Source organism: Staurois parvus, unplaced genomic scaffold, assembly GCF_062004578.1.
Source record: "Staurois parvus isolate SC_StPar_1 unplaced genomic scaffold, SC_StPar_1.0 ptg000886l, whole genome shotgun sequence".
Lineage (NCBI taxonomy): Eukaryota > Metazoa > Chordata > Amphibia > Anura > Ranidae > Staurois > Staurois parvus.
Genome location: NW_028318682.1, coordinates 3,633,369 through 3,653,783, shown reverse-complemented (window position 1 = coordinate 3,653,783; position 20,415 = coordinate 3,633,369). Strand labels below are relative to the sequence as shown.

The following is a 20,415-nucleotide window of genomic DNA, read 5'->3' as shown; positions in this document are numbered from 1 at the left end:
CTTCCCTAGAATAAAACAAGCGGGCAGAACCCCACTGCACGGGCAAAAAAAAAATAATTCCTAGATTTCTGCTTTAAGTCAGCAGATACAAATACTGCTTCTGCTGACTTGACTTTTAAGAAACAGACACTCACCAGCCCAGGAATCCAGCACTGTCTTTACCAGGCTGTCTCGTCGCAGGTCTCTGGATCTCTGTTGTTGCCATCTTGGATGTGGGAGTTGGCTATGACTTGCTGCTGTTTCACTGCTGCCTCCCAACTGCACATGCACAATATTGCAATGCGCTATCAGATTGGTCGTGCAACCTTGTGAGATTTGTTACATGTCCCAGGGGGTCGCGGGCCAAACTTACATAATTGTTAGATAAGTGCAATTGGTTTTGCCTCTCTGGGGATCAGGAATGAATTTTTTCCCATGCAGCTACAAATTGGATCATGCATTACTGTTTTTTTTTGCCTTCCTCTGGATCAACTGTGGGTGTAGGATTATAACTTTTTTTTAATGGTTGAGCTGGATGGACATTTATCTTTTTTTCAGCCAGCCTAACTATGTAACTGTTTTGATTTGTTTTTCGAATTAAAATTTCATTTTCGGAGATTCATATGTATCCAAATTTCCAAATGGACATATAAATGAATGGCAACGAATCCGAAACAAAAAAATGCATTAGTTTCATTCAGATTTTGAAATTTGTTCGATACATATTATTATTATTATTATTATTATACAGTATTTATAAAGCGCCAATAGTTCGCTCAGCGCTGTACATTACAGAGGGGAACAGAACATGTGACAGAACAATACCAATACAATGCAAGACATGAGGGGATCGAGGGCCCTGCTCTTTCGAGCTTACAATCTAGGACATATGAATTCATTGTGAATAGCTGTTGTTAAGAGGCCGTGTCCTTAACAACCATGACTCATTTGCTGTCAGAGGGATTCCCCGCTAACAACAGAATTTAAACAATCAACTGCCAGTATAAAAAAAAAAAAAAAAAAACCACAACATGTCCCTTGCAAAATTCATACCAGATCTTTATTTGAGCATGCAGCCTGACACGCCAGGAAAGGGGGTGACGAGCGAATGCCCCTGAACAATACCAGACCACATATAAAGAGGGGTTCTTTGGGGGAGGGGGGCTCCCCCGAAGCACTTGTCTCCATGCTGATGGGTACAAGGGCCTCTTCCCCACAACCCTCGGTGGTGGTTGTGGGAGTCTGCCGGTGGGGGGGGGCTTATCAGAATCTGGAAGCCCCCTTTAACAATGGGGCTCCCAGATCCTGCACCCCCCATGTGAATGAGTAGGGGTACATAGTAAATAAATAAATAAATGATTCCCAAATTAGATCCAACATTAATCACCATGAACATCGACCCGCACAAAAGAAAAAATACATCGCCTGCCGTGACGCGTCCCATCCAGAGACACTTGTCAATTGACAGGTAATAATGGGGGCGAGGTCACCCAGTGATGTCACCAGATGACCCTGCCCTCATGTTTACCTGTCATTGGGTGAATGTCTTTCCGCAGGATCCATCACTCTCCCTCCGCCTTCTCCTTAACAACCAGCTATTCTTCACAATAAATTTGGATCAAACTAGAAAATATTGAATCTTTCCAATACAAAAGAGTATATTAAACGAATGTTGAAGTTCAATCTGTTCAACATAATAAATACGGCTAAACAAAATCCTTGAATTAAAAAATGCATCTGAAAAGAGAATTTCCACAATGCACATGTCTTGTAATTCTTGCCTAAGTGAGAGTTGTAGAAGTGCGAGGGGGTACTTGTCAGAAAAAATTACCAACTCCCAAAAAAAAAAAAAAAAATGTCAAATATGGTAGAGGAAGGGGAGGGAATTAGGAGTACTTTCACTTTTAAGTGACAGTCCTCTTTATGCTAGCCATACACCAGTGGAAATAAATTTGAAATTTATAAAAATTTTGAAAATGTTCATTTTCATAGTGTTTGATTTTCAAATGGTTAGTGAGGTCAAATTAAAGTTTGAGTAATGAGTATGGTAATGAGAAAATTAGAGAAAATTAGAAAGAGCAGGATGGAAAGTTTTTCTCGAACAAACAAAATTCTACTAGTAAATGTTGCTTTTATTCAGGAAAAATTGCACTGTAGCAAATCTTGTTACTTCTGGGATTCTATTCAAATGGTCGGGCTGAACGAAATCAGTTGATTTGATGGCAAGAAAGAATGTTTTGTCAAATGAATTTTCTACAAATGTTTGAAAGCAAAGTTAACCATGGATTAATAGTTTTAAAGTGGTATTAACCCAAAACCAAAAAATATAGTATATTGGCAGCTTACCAATCATTAGATGTGGTGGCTGCATTCGTTTTTTTAGGCTTTTTCCCTCTGTTTTCCCCTGCTGAACTTACCAGTAACACACCTCCCGTATTAGAGTGCCCCCGCTCTGGATGAAGGAGCACAGGGGTACAGCAGACAGCAGTATTGTCAGTCTGGGGGTGAGGGGTGTGTTAGATGTACTAGCAGATTTGGAAACACTAACAAATTGAAGCCAAACTTCAGATCGTACTTTATAAGCAGTTACAGCAAACAGCCCTGTCAGTAATAAATGGTTTGTCTCATCCCCATAACTGATACATCTGGAAGAGAGCTTCAGAAAAACAACAGACTTATTGGCCAAATTACCAGATGGAAATAAAAGAGAGACATCCTAAAAAAGAAAATTAATACATGACATGTGAACAAAACATATCCCTCTATAATCTGTATAGTGTATAATAATGGTCCTGAAATGCCAGGATAGTAGAATCACCCCCCCCCCCCCCACACACACACACGCCCAAATGACCCCTTTTTGGAAAGCAGACACTCCAAGGTATTTTCTAAAGGGCATGGTGAGTAGTTTTCAGATCTAATTTGTTGCCACAAGTTTTTGGAAAATGAAAATGTATTTGTTCTTTCCTTTTTCAAAACCCTGTGACAAAAAGTGATATCTGAAAAATACTCACCATGCCTCTTATCAAATTCCTTGGGGTGTCTACTTTCCAAAAAGGGGTCATTTGGGGGGTGTTTGTACTACTGTAACTAAGAGAAGAAAATAGGCTACACACCCATATAGCTATTTACTCATACAAAAGATTATTAATCACATAAAATAAAAGTAAAAAGCATCACAGGTATGTGACCCAGCTCCCAATGCACCATCCCCTAAGGACCCCCTCATAACAAAGCCTACTTCGGCCCAAGGCCCCACCACACCTGCACATCTCTCCCAAAATAAACCCCACAAAGACCCCCACACCACCACACACCCGTATGCCCCTCCGGAAGGAGCTGAGGTAAACCAACCACCCCTAACTTTACTATCCTGGCATTTTAGGGCCTCCAAAACTGTGTTAGGTAGTGAGGAAGTGATATGAGGAAATATGTCCTTTGAAAGCCTGAAGGTAGTCATTGGATTTTGGGGGCCTTTATGTAGCTAGGCTGTCAAAAATCTCACACATGTGGTATCCCCATATACTCAGGAGAAGTAGCAGAATGTGTTTTGGGGTGTTATTCCACATACACTCATGGCATGTGTGAGCAATATATCATTTAAATGACAACTTTGTGTAAAAACAAAATCATTGGGGTGTCTACTTTCCCCCCAAAAAAGGGGTCATTTGGGAGTGTTTGTACTGCCCTGGCATTTTAGCACCTCGAAGAATGTGATGGGCAGGCAGAAAGTAAAAGCTGCATAAATTCCAGTATCTATACCATAGTTTGTAGGCGCTATAACTTTCACACAAACCAATTAATATACACGTCTTGGGATTTTTTTTTACCAAAAACGTATGAAGAAATTTGAGTTTACTGGATATTCTTTATAACAGAAAGTAGAAAATATTGGGGGTTTTTTCAAAATTTTCTGTCTTATTTTGTTTATATTATTATTATTATACAGTATTTATAAAGCGCCAATGGTTTGCTCAGCGCTGTACATTACAAAGGGGGACAGAACATGTGACAGAACAATACCAATACAATGCAAAACATGAGGGGATTGATGGCCCTGCTCTTTCCAGTTTACAATCTAGGAGGGAGGGGATAGTGATACAGGAGGAGATAGCTGTGGGGGATGGAGTGGTAGGAAGAGTGGAGGAGATCGGCAGGTTAGCAGGGGGTGGGGTAGGCTTCCCTGAAGAGATGGGTTTTCAGGGTGCGCCTAAAGGAGAGGAGAGTAGGTGATAATCTATTTATATCACAAAAATTAAAAAAAACAGCTCTATTTGTGTAGGATTGTATGACCGTGCAATTACCAGTTGAAATAGCACAGTGCTGAATAGCAAAAAAATGGCTTGGTCAGGAAGGAGGGGGGCATCTGGGGCAGAAGTGGTTAATATTCTTTTGAATGTAACAATTTATATGTCGTCAGCACCCTGCCTCTCAACATTGTCTAATCAGTGAACCCATTGCATGTATTTAGAATGCAAAACAACTCCTTTTTTTAAAGTCAGATTTTATTTTAAAAAACATTTTTTCCATAAAAGAAAAAACAAAAAAAGAAAAAAGAATCACCACAGGCATGACTTGACATGCAGGGCAGCAGGAAGGAAAACAAAATAAAAAAACTACTGACACACAATCGTGGAGCAATAACTTCCAGTAAAAGGCACAAAGGCATTTGTTCTGTTCTGTGCATACATCCTGAGGCTTGGTTCACATATATGCATTGTGCTTTCTCCAGTGCTTTTTGCAGTTTGTTTTGCTTTTTTCTACATGTGTTTTTCACGTGTATTTACCACGTTTTGCGCTTTGTTTTTTTTTTTGTAAAGTGGAATTTTTTTTTTGTTGCTGGGCAGAATAAAAATGCAAAATGTGCCAAAAACGCAGCAACTTCAGTGAGTTCCAGCTTCCAGGGGCATCGGCCAGCTATGGTATATACATCAGTACATTGGTCCAAGGTGGACGAGTATAACTGTCTATAAAATATATATACTATCTTTAACCCCTTACCCTCTGGAAGGTTTTACCCCCTTCATGACCAGCCATTTTTTGCTATTTGGAACTATCTACTTTAACAGGCAACTGCGCAGTGATGCAAAACAAACAATATTTATATAATTTTTTTCAGAGAAATACAACTTTCTTTTGGTATTTTATCTCAACTAGGATTTTATATTTTTTTATTAAATAAATGAAAAAACACCAAAAATTTTGGGATAAAAAAAATTAGTTTTACTTTCTGTGATAAAACATATCCAATAAAAAAATGTAAAACAAATTTCTTCATAAATGTAGGCCAAAATATATTCTGCTACATGTCTTTGGTAAATAATAATCCCAATAAGTGTATATTAATTGGTCTGCGTCTACAAAGGATGATATATATACTGTAATTTTTATTTTATTTTATTTTTGTATACTAGTAATGGCGGCAATCAGCAACTTATAGCAGGAATGTGATAGTACAGGGGCTAACTGACACCTTGTGGAAACTGCCACTGACACTAATACAGTGATCAGTGCCAACCAATAATATGCACTGACACTGCATTAATGACGCTGGCTGGGAAGGGGTTTACATCTAGATGCAATCAAAGGGTTAACTGTTTGCCTAACAATGCTTGGAATTCACTGTGGGCTGATTTTATTAAGGGATGTGCTGTTTTTTATTCCCTTTGTAGGGAAACAAAAACTGACACATCCTCGCTGTCAGGACAGAGCTCTGTGTTGTTTATAATCACGTTGCTCTGTCCTGTCATCAGCTTTGTCAATTGGCAAGCCCTAGACATCAATCATTGGCTGGGACCTGCTGATTGGCTTGTGCTGTTCCTAATCACAGCACATCCAGAGCGGCGGCATGTGCGCCTCCTACTCGGATGAGCTGGATCACGTATCATGCTTTGCCGGCATACATCCTCATGATGTGGTTGGCAAGCGGTTAAGGCTTACTTGCCCTAATGCTGCATAAACATGTGTATTGCAGTCAGGGTTTAATCCATGCACACAAATGTTGCTGCCCAGTCTGATACCTTTTTTTTTCCTGGAATGTTTCCCAGATCATATTTTATACATAACTTAATATATTATATTATAACTATAGGTTAGAATGATTAACATGCAGGTTACTGAGTGAAATCAATGATGGATGATCAAAACAGTAACAGCATTCATACCCGGTCTGAACAAACAATTGTTTTATTACAAAGTGACATTACAAGCTAAAAACAATGACAGACATATCTAAGGTTCTTTTCACACTAGCCACAATGTTTACCATCCTCTATGAAAGGCGAAACCAGTTTTGTTTTTTTTTGCTTTTTTTGGCTTGTGGTTGCAGCATAGTCCCATTCACTTACATGGGACAGTTTGACAGGAAGTGCCACTTGTCAAACTTTGCATGTCACATTAAAACTGCTGTGACCAGTACCGGGACAAGTTCATCTAGTGCCCAGGGCAAGGATGCGGACTGCATTCCCTCCCCTGCGGACTGCATCCCCTCCCCTGCGGACTGCATCCCCTCCTCTGCGGACTGCATTCCCTCCCCTGCGGACTGCATCCCCTCCCTTGCGGACTGCATCCCCTCCTCTGCGGACTGCATCCCCTCCCCTGTGGACTGCATCCCCTCCTCTGTGGACTGCATCCACTCCCCTGCGGACTGCATCCACTCCCCTGCGGACTGCATCCACTGCCCTGCTGTTAATTAATGCCATAGAATGGGTCCTGTTTCCATTCTCTTCCCCCCTGTTCCGCTGTGCCCAGGGCAGCTGCCCCTCCTGCCCACCCCTTGTCCTGGCCCTGGCTGTGGTGATGTGTATTTACCCAAGCGGAACCATGTCCACTTGTAGGTGGGCAGTTGGGGAGGTGGAAAAATTATGATAAATGATGAGATGATTAAAAATGATCAACTGTCTGTTTTCTCTGCCTCCAGTCACCTGTGTGAAAGGAGCCTAAAGGTAAGACTTTAACAAGAATAGAAGGTAAGTCTTCTCCTTCTGGAGACAACTGTATAAGGGCTCGATCACTCTTCAGAGAGCATCTGACAGGTGTTGAGGAGGTGTTGTATAACCCCCTGATGTCTACACTAGCATGCCATAGGGGTGCTTGCAGAGCATTATGCCCAGGGCATGTGTATACCACCAGCTCCTACCTCTGCAGTCAAAGAGGGTAGTGGTTGGGGGCAGTAAAAGCACAGCTCAACCGTGATGTTTTATTGCACCCCAACCTCACAAGTAAATGAGCTCCATTCACATCTTCCTGTTCTGTTTTAGTGTGCATTAAAATATGCAACAAACACACCAAAATGCGCAGAAAACAGGTGCAGTAGCTTCTTTTGGCTGCCATGGCACATCATGTGAAAATAAGTAATAATAAAAGCAAGTTCATGCAATGTGACAGCGCGAATGGGGCATAGGAGAGATTTACTCTGACTTCCTGGAGAGGAAGTGAAGGTAAGTCACCTACATGGGACATACTGCAGATGCACACGAAAATGCTAGCAGGAGTAATCAATGTAAAAATTGGATTTTTTTCTACATACAGTATTTACCTGTAAAATCCATTTCTTGGAGTACATCACGGGACACAGAGCACGCCATAATTACGACTATGACTAATTATGACAGACAAAAAGAGGGGAGGGACCTCTGTGTCCGTGTTGTACTCCATGGATTTGGATTTTATATGTAGAACAAATCCAATGTTCTTTATCGTACATCACAGGACACGGAGCAGGCCATATTAGAGACTATGTGGGACGTCCTAAAGCAATAACCTGGATGGGTAGGTGACATCACAATAACCATCGCCAACATCTCAAAAAGGAGCTATTCAGTTGTACATAAAACACTGCGGCCAAAGGCAGAATCCTCCATGGCTCTGATGTCCACCTGGTAAAACCTTGTGAATGTGGAAACCAAAGACCATGTAGCAGCCTTGCAAAGCTGAGCAACTCACGCCTGGTGGCGGATAGCCCAAGATGCCCCCACACTCCTGGTAGAGTTCACCTTCACGCAAAAGCATGGAACCTTGCTCTTCAAACCATAGGCTTGAATGATTAACTGAAGAATCCACTTAGAAATAATTGACTTGGATGCTGCCTTTCCTCTCTTGGGTCCTTCCGGCAGAATAAACACTGAATCAGTCTTTCTAATAGTGATGGGCCGTGCACCCCCTGTTTGGTTCGCGGTCGAGCATTCAAACATAACGAAAGTTTGACCGTGAACTTTGAACAAAGGGGACATGTCACTAAGCAATATCTTACCGCATCTGAGTATGCACAACTACTGAACACATTCTTTATTGTTTCAGCTGTCAGCAGGGTTCCCGGCTGCCCCCACCCCCATGCATACCAAGCCCTTCGGGTTTGGTATGGATTTTGATGGGAACCCACAGCAAATTTTTTTTAAAAATGGAGTGGGGGTCCCCCCCAAAATCCATACCAGACCCTTATCCGAGCATGCAGCCTGCAAGTCAAGAAAGGGGGGACGAGTGAGTGCCCCTCCCCTCCTGAACAATACCAAGCCACATGCCCTCAGCATGGGGTGGGTGGGGTGGGTGCTATGGAGCAGCCCCCCCTCCCCCCAAAGCATCTTGTCCCCATGTTGATGGGGACAAGGGCCTCTTCCCCACCACCATGGCTGGTGGTTGTGGGGGTCTGCGGGCAGGGGGCTTATCGGAATCTGTCATGAGTATGGGGTACACGGTACCGTTATCCATTCACAAAAAAAAAAAAATGTGTAGTGGAAAAATAAATGACAAGAGACAGTCTTTGACAAGTCCTTTATGAAAAACAAAAATTTAAAAAATGACCCCACCCCCTTGTGACATCATCATGCGCTGTGATTGGCCATTGCATTGCACCTGACCTGTAGTCAGGTGCATTGCTTTGGTCAATCACAATGCACTGTCAGGGCTCAGTTTATTGTGGGGCTTGGCAGGCGAACAGCCCATTGAATGCCCTTGCCGCTCATGTGTTCACCGAACACACGAACGGCCAATGTTTAAGTCGCACATACAGCCCATCCACTAAATACAGAGCATGCAAAGAACTTTCTTTTACCGATTGAGGCCTAGGAAAGAATGAGTGGCCACACACTTTATTTTAATAAAGTGTAATGTTTTAAGGATAAAGCACTATTGTGCTTTTTTATATTTAATATATGTACCGAGTGGAGGAGGAGAGACCAAGGTGTATATTTCTGGAGGAAGAGCTATACCTGGGATATACCAACTGGTTTATTTCCGACCCTAAGGGACGCATGCGTTTCCTCTTGTAAAGGTGTGACTACTGACAGGACTGACGCCATCCAAACTGAACGAATCTTTGGGAACCGGTTAAGCCCCTTTAAGTCTAGAAAAGGCCTTACATCCCTATTCAGCTTTGGAACAGTGAACAGGTTTAAATAAAATCCCTGGAACCTTTTGTCCAGTGGAACCTCCACAACCATCTTGGATACATTGGACCATAAGAAACGGGGAGGAGGAATTCCTCGAAACACCAGTTTGCACCCCTGAACAATTGTAGCAGTGACCAACTTGTCCTGGATCAGCTCTTCCCAGATTTCTGCAAAATCCAAAAGTCTTCATAATGAAGCGGACTTAGAATCTGACCTGGCGAGCTTCTGCACCAAGGTTTCTTCTCGCTATGGTCCTGAAATTTTCCCCTAGACGCAGGATCCTGTGTACGGTGAAATGCTTCCCTACCGGAAGAAGCACCAACCACCGAAGTGCCTGGCCCCTTAAAGGTTGGGCATTTGGACTTTCTCTTAAAGGGTAAAAGCGTACTTTTTCCCCCTGAGATCTTCTGGATATATTTGTCTAGGTCCTCCCCAAACAAACGCTCTCCATGAAAGGGAGAACCCACCAACAATCTTTTGCACGGTAGTTCTACTGCCCAACTCTTTAACCACAAGATCCTGCGCATTTGTACTGACAAAAGAGCCATGCAAGAGATCTGCTGATTCGAATCCTTAAGGGCATCAACTTCAAAACATCAGGCCTGTGGTAAATTTGCCAAATCCACAGCCGTATCCTCCTCCAAGATAGATGGTCTTTTATACACCCGTTTAACACGGTCATCCAGACTCTGACAGATACCGATAGAAGTAACTGCTGGTTGTGCGGCAACCCCTGCCAGGGAAAAAAAAGCCTTGAGGAGCAATTCTAATTAAACACCTTAGCATTATCCACAGGACAAGTTAAATGCTTATTCAGGGAAGACACAGCTGCGTCTACCCCTGGCATGCCCCACTTTCTAACAAACCTCTCCTCCATGGGATACAGAAGGGAGAATCTTTTAGGAGGAACAAAACTCTGTTTGGGTGCTCCCAGTCACTATACATAACTTGCTTCAAAAGAGGATGCACCAGAAATGCCTGAATACTTTAAGGCAGCTTTAATGAGCCCAAAGAGGAATAGGAGACCTCAGATGCCTCTACTGGGGGTAATCTGACTGGAACATATCAGTGAGGGTTTTAACTAATAACCACTGTGATTGAGAAGCAGAAACCCCCTGCTTCTTATCAGGCTGTGACTATTCCATAACGTAAAGCACTGAGCAAACTGTCGGCGCTATATAAGTCCTGTATAATAATAATAATATTCTGACAGAGAATCAATTACCTGACCCTCTTCAAGATTCTCTATCGCATCTTCATCCTCAGGTTCCACCCACTCTTGTTCAAGGACTGGTGGGTCCAAAGATGGGGATCTTTCCCGCTTCTTACCCCCCTGAGCCACCGATGCAACCATCCCAGAAAACGTGTCTTTTAACCCTGCTAAGGCTGATGCAAGATCCTCCATTGTTAAGTACGCCGAAACTGATGCACCGGTAGTAGCCACAATGCTGGATAAATTCAGTGGCTCAGATTGACCTGTTCTTTCAGAAGAAGATAACGCGGCGGAACTTCGACTAGGCTCCACAGGACCTGGCAGTGGTGCATTTGCACCCTTTCCTGCTGTGCCTCCCCCCACACCGCTTTTTGGATGACATTACCTTTACTAGTGTTACAAGAACTGTGTAAGAGTTTAATCAAAACACAGCATTCACAATAGACCTGCTTAAAGGGAAGCAACACACTCCAATGCAGTCCACTGAAAAAAAGGGGGTAGCATGGATACAACCCTCCTGCCTGACTGGCCGACACTCCCAGGGAAGTACTCATGTGTCCTTAGAATAACCTGCCCTGTGTCCTGGCTGTCAGGAATGGACTTGCCAATAGTGGTGGGACTCACCTGCCTTGTGGGCTGCAGTACCAGGGCTGGCCAGCGGGTGCTCTTAACAACCAGAGGTTCACTTCGGCAATTAGCCATCACCTGGGGCTGATTGCAGGTGGTGTATTTAAGGGATGGCCAGACCTGCAGTCTGTGCCTTGGTGTGTGTTTTTCCATGGGCCCCTGTACCTTGTAACCTGCATTCCTGGTCCTGTTCCTGCCTGACTTGTTGCCGACCCTGCCTGATCCTGACCTCTGCTGACTTCTCCTGTTTGATTCCTGGCTTGTGACCCCGACCATTCTCTCCGCCTGCTCCTCCTGTACCTACCTGCCCGATAGTTATCGACCCGGCCTGCCTGACTACGTTGTGCTCTATATGTGTATGTACCTGTGTATCTATATCAGTTTAAGTTTGGGTTTGTTTCACCTTGTTGTATGTATTTGTGTTAGCTTGGGGTTTGGTGCACTGCGTTTATATTTGTATTGTTAGTCTTAATAAATTGTCTTATTTATACCATATCTGAAGCCTGCATTTCCCTGTGTCAGTACACACATCTCTGGTCACACCCGCATCCCTGACACTGGCCATCATTCCAGGGTCCATCAGTTGGAGCAGCAGAGGTAATGGTGGCTGCAGCAGCTCACATGTAGCATCCTATGTAAACAATATGGCCTACTTCCTCTTCCTGCTGCTACTGTGCATGCATCCCTGAAGCACATGTGCGCTCCCACTGCGTGCACGTGCACGCTCACGCGTCCACGTAGTCTCTACTGCAACAGACTCCCTCAAGTGGCCAAAAATAGGTAGTACAGGCAGGTACAGGCAAAAAAAGACGTACTCCCCCTGGTGGTCTTCCCAGTTATCCATAGCAGACTCCTCTGCATATACCTCTCAGGCCTCAAGAAATGAGATAGGCCATCAGTACATCAGAACTGATTAATTTTCAGATACGCTATATTGCCAAAAGTATTGGGACACCCTTCCAAATCATTGGATTCATGTGTTCCAATCACCTACATGGCCACAGGTGTATAAAATCAAGCACCTAGGCATGCAGACTGCTTCTACAAACATTTGTGAAAGAATGGGTCGCTCACAGGAGCTCAGTGAATTCAAGCGTGATACCGTGATAGGTTGCCATCTGTGCAATAAGTCCAACCGTGAAATTTCCTTGCAACTAAATATTCCACAGTCAACTGTTAGTGGTATTATAACAAAGTGGAAGCCACTGGGAGCAACAGCAACTCAGCCACCAAGTGGTAGGCCACCTAAAATGACAGAGCGGGGTCAGTGCATGCTAAAGCACAGAGAGTGCAGAAGTCGCCAACTGTCTGCAGAATCAGTAGCTATAGACCTCCAAGATTCATGTGGTCTTCATATTAGCACAACAGTGCATAGAGAGCTTCATGGAATGGGTTTCCATGGCCGAGCAGCTGCATCCAAGTCTTACATCACCAAGTGCAATGCAATCATTGGATATAGTGGTGTAAAGCACGCCGCCACTGGACTCTAGAGAAATGGAGACCTGTTCTTTGGAGTGACCAATCACGCTTCTCTGTCTGGCAAGCTGATGGATGTGTCTGGGTTTGGCGGGTTGCCAGGAGAATGGTACTTGCCTGAGTGCATTGTGCCAAGTGTAGGGGTTGGTGGAGGGGGGATTATGATGTAGGGTTGTTTTTCAGGGGTTGGGCTTGGCCCTTTAGGTCCAGTGAAGGGAATTCTTAAGGTGTCATCATACCAAGACATTTTGGACAATTTAATTCCCCAACTTTGTGGGAACAGTTTGGGGATGGCCCCTTCCTGTTCCAACATGACTGCGCACCAGTGCACAAAGCAAGGTCCATAAAGACATGGATGAGCGAGTTTGGGGTGGAGGAACTTGACTGGCCTGCACAGAGTCCTGACTTCAACCTGATAGAACACCTTTGGGATGAATTAGAGAGGAGACTGCGGGCCAGGCCTTCTCATCCGACATCAGTGCCTGACCTCACAAATGCACTTCTGGAAGAAAGAGTTGAAGCTGTTATAGCTGCAAATGGCGGGCCAACTCAATATTGAACCCTATGGACTAAGACTGGGATGCTATTAAAGTTCATGCGCGTGTAAAGGCAGGCGTCCCAATACTTTTGGCAATATAGTGTATATAGATGAACACTTTCCCATCCCGCCGCAGTCCCCTGAACTTTTTAGTCAGGGGCCAACCTTCACCCATCACGGTGAGCCTTGTCCTAAAAACTTTCAAGGACTCTGTCCCCCTTTTAAAATGGTGGCCACTGCCTTGGACCCATATAGCACCCTGCCAGAAGTGCCTTGGTCAGATCAAGCTGCACAGGGTTTTTAAAACGCAGGGTCCAGGGCCGTAAAGCCGCATCACAAGCAAAACCCTGAGGATTCTTCTCCTTATCCAGTGATGCTCGGGTACCACCCATTTTGGCTTACAGCTTTTCGAATGGATCCGATTGAGGCCCTTGACTCTCAGTAGAATCCTTCCAGACCTCCCAGTATGCTTCACAGAGCACATGCTCAATGAATATTCACCTTACAGACGCTAGCAAAAAAACTGAGTACTTCCGTGTAGGAGTTATATGGGGGAGGACTTGATTGGTCGGCCAATGTCCAGTCACCTATAAGTGGCATGTAACCCACATATTCATTATTATGGCCTGCTCTGTGTCCCATGATGTACGATGAAGAAAAAAGTGTTATCTTTAGAAATGCTTTAATCATTCATACCCGGAGATATTACTGGTACACATGGAATCGTTTTATAGAATAGAAGGAATTAGTTTGAATCTAATCTAAAATAAAAAGACTTGGCAAGATGTACACTCTGAATAATTATATACCACACCTATTATACAAATAGACTTTTTGCTTCAGGCCAGCTGTTAGCGTCTTCTGTGTTCTCTGCCAAGCGGCCATGCTAGTAGGTACAGCATGCTGCATTTTTTCCATTGCAGTGTGTTGTGGCGCAGTACACCCCATCGCAACGTCAAGGCGGTGAATTGCACTGTTTTTGTTGCATCAGCACTGTTGGGCAGTTGGGGGGACAACAGAACACCCCCCTTTTTTTCTTTTTCATAACAAAGGGGAAGGTGTTCTGTAGTCCACAGAGAGAGCTGGGGAACAATGCAGCTAACAGTCATCACAGGCAGAGAGCAAAGGAAGGTATCAGTTCACTAGGTTTGGGGCAGGATCAACAGGTATTTTTTCCATTTATTGAACAGACATAATAAAAGTGTATCTAGAAGAGCAAAGGGGACAAATGAACAGAAGTTCATTGCTAGGATTTAGTATATCCATACAGGTTATGGTGAGAAGAGACTGAAGCAATAGAAAGCCCTCATTATAATCAGTGCATAGCACAAGCCTTCATAGAGCAGAAGGTATTCACTTGTCACCACATATCCCCAACATTAGATCAGGGGTCTTCAGACTTTACATTACGAGCGACACATCGTATATGTCATGGGATGAATGAAGGAATGAAATGAATACCTTTTACTTGGAGCTTTCTGTAATCAGCATGATAGGATTCCGAACAACAGAAAAAGAACTTCAGTAAAACAAAGCAAAACAGTTAAAATAAACGTAAGCCAATCAAAGTCCCCGCAAACATCAGGGTCCCCATCAGAGCCCCCTTTACATCAAGGTCCCCATCAGACCCCCCTTATATCAAGATCCCCATCAGACCCCCCTTATATCAAGATCCCCGTCAGACCCCCCTTATATCAAGATCCCCGTCAGACCCCCCCTTACATCAGGGTCCCCATCAGAGCCTCCCTACATCAGTGTCCCCATCAGAGCCCCCCTTACATCAGGGTCCCCATCAGAGCCCCCCTACATCAGAGTCCCCATCAGAGCCTCCCTGCATCAGTGTCCCCATCAGAGCCCCCTTTACATCAAGGTCCCCATCAGACCCCCCTTATATCAAGATCCTCATCAGACCCCCCTTACATCAGGATCCCTTTAAGATTCTCCCCTACATCAGGGTCCCTAACAAATCCCCATTCACATCAGGGTCCTCATCAAAGTCTCCCTTACATCAGGGTCCCCATCAGGGACACCGTTACATCAACGTCCCCATCAGACCCCCCCTTACATCAGGATCCCCATCAGATTCCCCCTCTTACATCAGGGTCTCCATCTGAGTCCCTCCTTACATTAGAGTCTTACATCAGGGTCCCCATCAGAGCCCCCCTACATCAGGGTCCCCATTAAAGTCCCTCTTACATCAGTGTTCCCATCAGAGCCTCCCTTACCTCAAAGTCCCCATCAGATTCCCCTTACATCATGGTCTTTTCAGATTCTCCCCTACATTAGGGTCCCTATCAGATCTACACTCACATCAGGGTCCTCATCAAAGTTTCCCTTACATCAGGGTCCCCCTTACATCAACATCCCCATCAGACCACCCTTACATCAGGGTCCCCATCAGATCCCCCCCCCCCCTTACATCAGGGTCTCCCCTTACATTAGATTCCCTCTACAGAAGAGTCCACTGTACATGAGAGTCCCCATCAGAGTTCCCCTTTTATCAGGGTCTCCATCAGAGTACCCTCTTACATTAGGGTTCCCATCAGAGTCCCCTGTTATATCAGAGTTAACATCAGGGTCCCCATCAGAGTCCCCCCTCCCCTTACATTGGAGTCCTCATCAGAGAACTCCTTTACATCAGGGTCCCTGTTAGAGTCCCTCTTTACATCAGAATCCTCATTATAGTCCCCCTTACATTAGGGTTCCCATCTAAGTTTTCCTTACATCAGAGTCCCCTCTTACATCAGGGTCCCCTTTAAATGAGTATCCCCATCAGAGTCACCCTTACATCCTTCCTTATATCAGATTTCCCCTTACATAAGAGTCCCCATCAGAGTCCACTGTACATTAGAGTCTCCATTACAATCTCCCCTTATATCAGTGTCTTTATCAGAGTCCCCCACCTACAACAGGGTCCCCATTAGAGCCCACCTTACATCAGGGTCCTCATCAGATTTCCCCTTACATCAGGGTCCCCTTTACATGAATGTTACCATCAGAGTCACTTATACCATATATAATATATACAGTGCCTTAACCACTTCCAGTCTGGACACTTTCACCCCCTTCCTGTCCAGGCCAATTTTCCGCTTTCAGTGCTATCACACTTTGAATGACAATTGCGCGGTCATGCAACACTGTACCCATATGAATTTTTTAGCATTTATTTGAGACAGATAAAGCTTTATTTTGGTGGTATTTATTCACCACTGAGATTTTTTTTTTTTTGCTGTGTAAATGAAAAAGTCCAAAAATTAAAAAAGTGTTTTTCTTAATAACATTTTGTAAATAAATAATCTTTCTTTATAAATCTTGCCCAAAATTTATTCAGTTATCTTTTTAGTAAAAAAAACTAACCCAGATTAGCTTATAACCAAAAATTATAATTTTTCAAAAATTTTTTTTACATTTTAATTTTATTTTTCCTATATTATTATTATTTTTTTTTTTAAAACATACTGTCACCCTAGCAGTACAGTTTCACCATAGTGACACTGTACTACTTGTGGGGGGTGATGAAGATTTTTATTTTTTATTTTTTTACACTGATTGCTTTTACACCCATAAAGGCTGTAAAAGCAATCATTTCTCCTCTCGGATACTGTGCAAGCTGTGATTGGTCACAGCTTGTCACATGGTACAAGACTGTTGTGAATAGCCTTGTACCATGTGACCTCTGTGATCATTCACAGATTTCACAAGTAGTAAACAATTATGTCAGAAGTGACATCTTGCTTACACCTGTTCATGTGATCACTGATTGGCCAATCAGTGATCACATGATTAGGACCTCACACAGAGGTCCCGTACAACGATCGGTGTTCCGCTGTGTCTGGAGGACACAGTGGGTACCGGATCGCGGTGCTGTTCTCTCCCAGGGAGCGCGCACAATCCAAAATGACAGGTGCTGTTTTTGAACGGAAACACGCTCCTACACTTCCACCGTCTGGCCGTTTATATACAGCGGCTGGATGGGAAGTGGTTAAGGTGACACTAAACTGGTTTACAAAACCCATGCACCTATCTCTTCTTATCTATACAAAGTCACAAAGTCCTTCTATGGCTCTCAGCCTCCTCCAGAGCACCAAATTCCTTTCGTTAGCTCCTGTGTTTGTCTTATAAAATTTTGCAAACAAATAGTATTTCATCATAAATCTTGGCCAAAATGTATTCCGTTATTTGTTTAGTAAAAAAAAAAAAATAACCCAAATCAGTTTATAACCAAAAATTATAATTTTCAAACATTTTTTTTTACTTTTTTTATTTTTGTATATTTGCAAACAAATAGTATTTCATCATAAATCTTGGCCAAAATGTATTCCGTTATTTGTTTAGTAAAAAAAAAAAAATAACCCAAATTAGTTTATAACCAAAAATTATAATTTTCAAACATTTTTTTTTACTTTTTTTTATTTTTGTATATTATTATTTATGTGTTTTTTTTTCTACATACTGTCACCCTAGCAGTACAGTGTCACCATGGTGGCACTGTACTACTTGTGGGGGGTGATGAAGATTTTTTTTTTTTCTTACACTGATTGCTTTTACACCAATAAAGGCTGTAAAAGCAATAATTTCTCCTCTCTAGCTGTATTCTTGCAGCCATTGAGAACTACTGTGTGAGCTGTGATTGGTCACAGCTTGTCACATGGTACAAGGCTGTTGTGAATAGCCTTATACCATGTGACCTCTGTGATCATTCACAGATTTCACACGTAGTAAGCAATGATGTCACAAGTGACATCTTGCTTACTACTCTGCATGTGATCACTGATTGGCCAATCAGTGATCACATGATCGGGACCTCGTACAGAGGTCCGTCCGACAATTGGTGTTCCACTGTGTCCGAAGGACACAGCGGGCACCGGATCACGGTACTGCGTGCTCCCAGGGAGTGCGCACAAGCAGGGTGTGGTGTTTATAAACGGCCCCCTGACCCTGCACTGCCATCATCCAGCCGTTTATATACATGGGCCGGACGGGAGATGGTTAAAAAAGTATTCATACCCCTTTCATACCCCTGTTCTGGAGGATTTTTCACAAGCGACTGGTCTAGAGGTGTTTCCACATATGGAGTCCGTCACTAGTGCATAGAGGTATCAAGACCATACAGAAGGCCAACTTTCTGCAGGAGAGAGCTGCATCATCTAATGCGATATTTGGCCTACCATTCCAGGTGATCAATTATCTGTGGTGAGGGGGGCTCTGGAGGGGGAGCACTAATTGGAGCACTACGCACAGAGAATTCCTATGGATAAGATTTACTACTGTATCACTTAATATTCACATTGGATGCGGATGGGGATTTTTTTGGAACTTTTATATGTTTGCACAATGATTGGGACTTTAATATACATACATATTGTTTTTTGCATATAAATTTACTGTATACATAGTTTGATGGCATTGTATATTTGCTATTTTTAGCACAATTGTCATTCGATTACGTTGAGTATATATATTGGTTATTTATGATTAGTCACTGGGTAGGAGGGACATAATTGCCAGCCCATAGGGCATTGAAGTATATGCACATTTGGAGAATATGGATACAATTTAGTGTCACTTTAAAGTGTCCTAACAATCCTAACAATGTACTAATGATCACTCCAAATGTCTGCCACAGCTGCATGCAGTGTGGAATACAATATAAAGGGGGAAGGGGGCGGGGGTGCATCTGACTGATGAGGTGTAAAGCAATTATTTGCATGGCTCCACCCACTGTCCTGAAATGAGGAATAATCCTCTAATGCAGGGGTCTCTAAAACATGGCCCACAGGCCACATCCAACATGCAGCCAGGGCCAGTAGGCGCTCACACAGGGTTTTAGATCATCCTCAGCGGTGGACTGACCATTTGGAAACTTGGGCACTGCCCGAGGGCCCGGGGTCAGTAGGGGGCCCCATCAGATGCCCCTGGTACCTTTTTCATAGGCTTTTTTGAATTTGGGCAAGGACACAGGGGCCCCATGATCCCCTATTGCCCAGGGGCCCCATGAGTTGTCAGTCTGCCCCTGGTTAGACCATGGAGGACGATGGAGCCACCATCTAACAGGAAGTTGCATCACAGGAGCTAACGAAAGGAATTTAGCGCTCTGGAGGAAGCTGAGAGCCATAGAGGGACTTTGTATAGATAAGAAGAGATAGGTGCATGGGTTTTGTAAACCAGTTTAGTGTCACCTTAACCACTTCCCATCCAGCCGCTGTATATAAACGGGCAGACGGTGGCAGTGTAGGAGCGGGTTGTCGTTCAAAAAACGCACCTGTCATTTTGGATTGTGCGCGCTCCCTGGGAGTGAGCAGCACCGCGATCCGGTACCCACTGTGTCCTCCAGACACAGCGGAACACTGATCGCTGTACGAGACCTCTGTGTGAGGTCCTAATCATGTGATCACTGATTGGCCAATCAGTGATCACATGAACAGGTGTAAGCAAAATGTCACTTTTGACATCATTGCTTACTACTTGTGAAATCTGTGAATGATCACAGAGGTCACATGGTACAAGGCTATTCACGACAGTCTTGTACCATGTGACAAGCTGTGACCAATCACAACTCGCACAGTATCAGAGAGGAGAAATGAGTGCTTTTACAGCCTTTATGGGTGTAAAAGCAAGCAATGTAAAAAAATAAAAAATAAAAATCTTCATCACCCCCCACAAGTAGTACAGTGTCACTATGGTGACACTGTACTGCTAGAGTGACAGTATGTTTAAAAAAAATATATATTAATAATAATATAGAAAAAATAAAATTAAAATGTAAAAACTTTATTTTTAAAAATTATAATTTTTGGTTATAAGTTAATTTGGGTTATTTTTTTTTTTACTAATAAAGATTATTTACAAAATTTTATAAGAAAAACACTTTTTTTAATTTTTGGACTTTTTCATTTATATAGCAAAAAAAATATAAAAATCCCAGTGGTGAATAAATACCACCAAAATAAAGCTTTATCTGTCTCAAACAAATGCTAAAAAATTAATATGGGTACAGTGTTGCATGACTGCACAATTGTCATTCAAAGTGTGATAGCGCTGAAAGCTGAAAATTGGCCTGGACAGGAAGGGGGTGAAAGTGTCCGGACTTGAAGTGGTTAAGCTTTGAGAACATCTGTAGTGAAGCAGCATACTAGGCAGAAGCAATGTCTATAGGTGTGGATGTCATTGTACATCTAGTGCCCTCCTCGGTAATG

The 20,415-nt window shown here is 43.3% G+C and overlaps 1 protein-coding gene across 1 annotated transcript in view; it reads right to left on the bottom strand.

Annotated features, from left to right (window-relative positions):
- Nucleotides 1-20,415, bottom strand: part of LOC149442440 (uncharacterized) — a 94,633-nt gene that overhangs the window by 33,053 nt on the left and 41,165 nt on the right. The window lies entirely within an intron of this gene.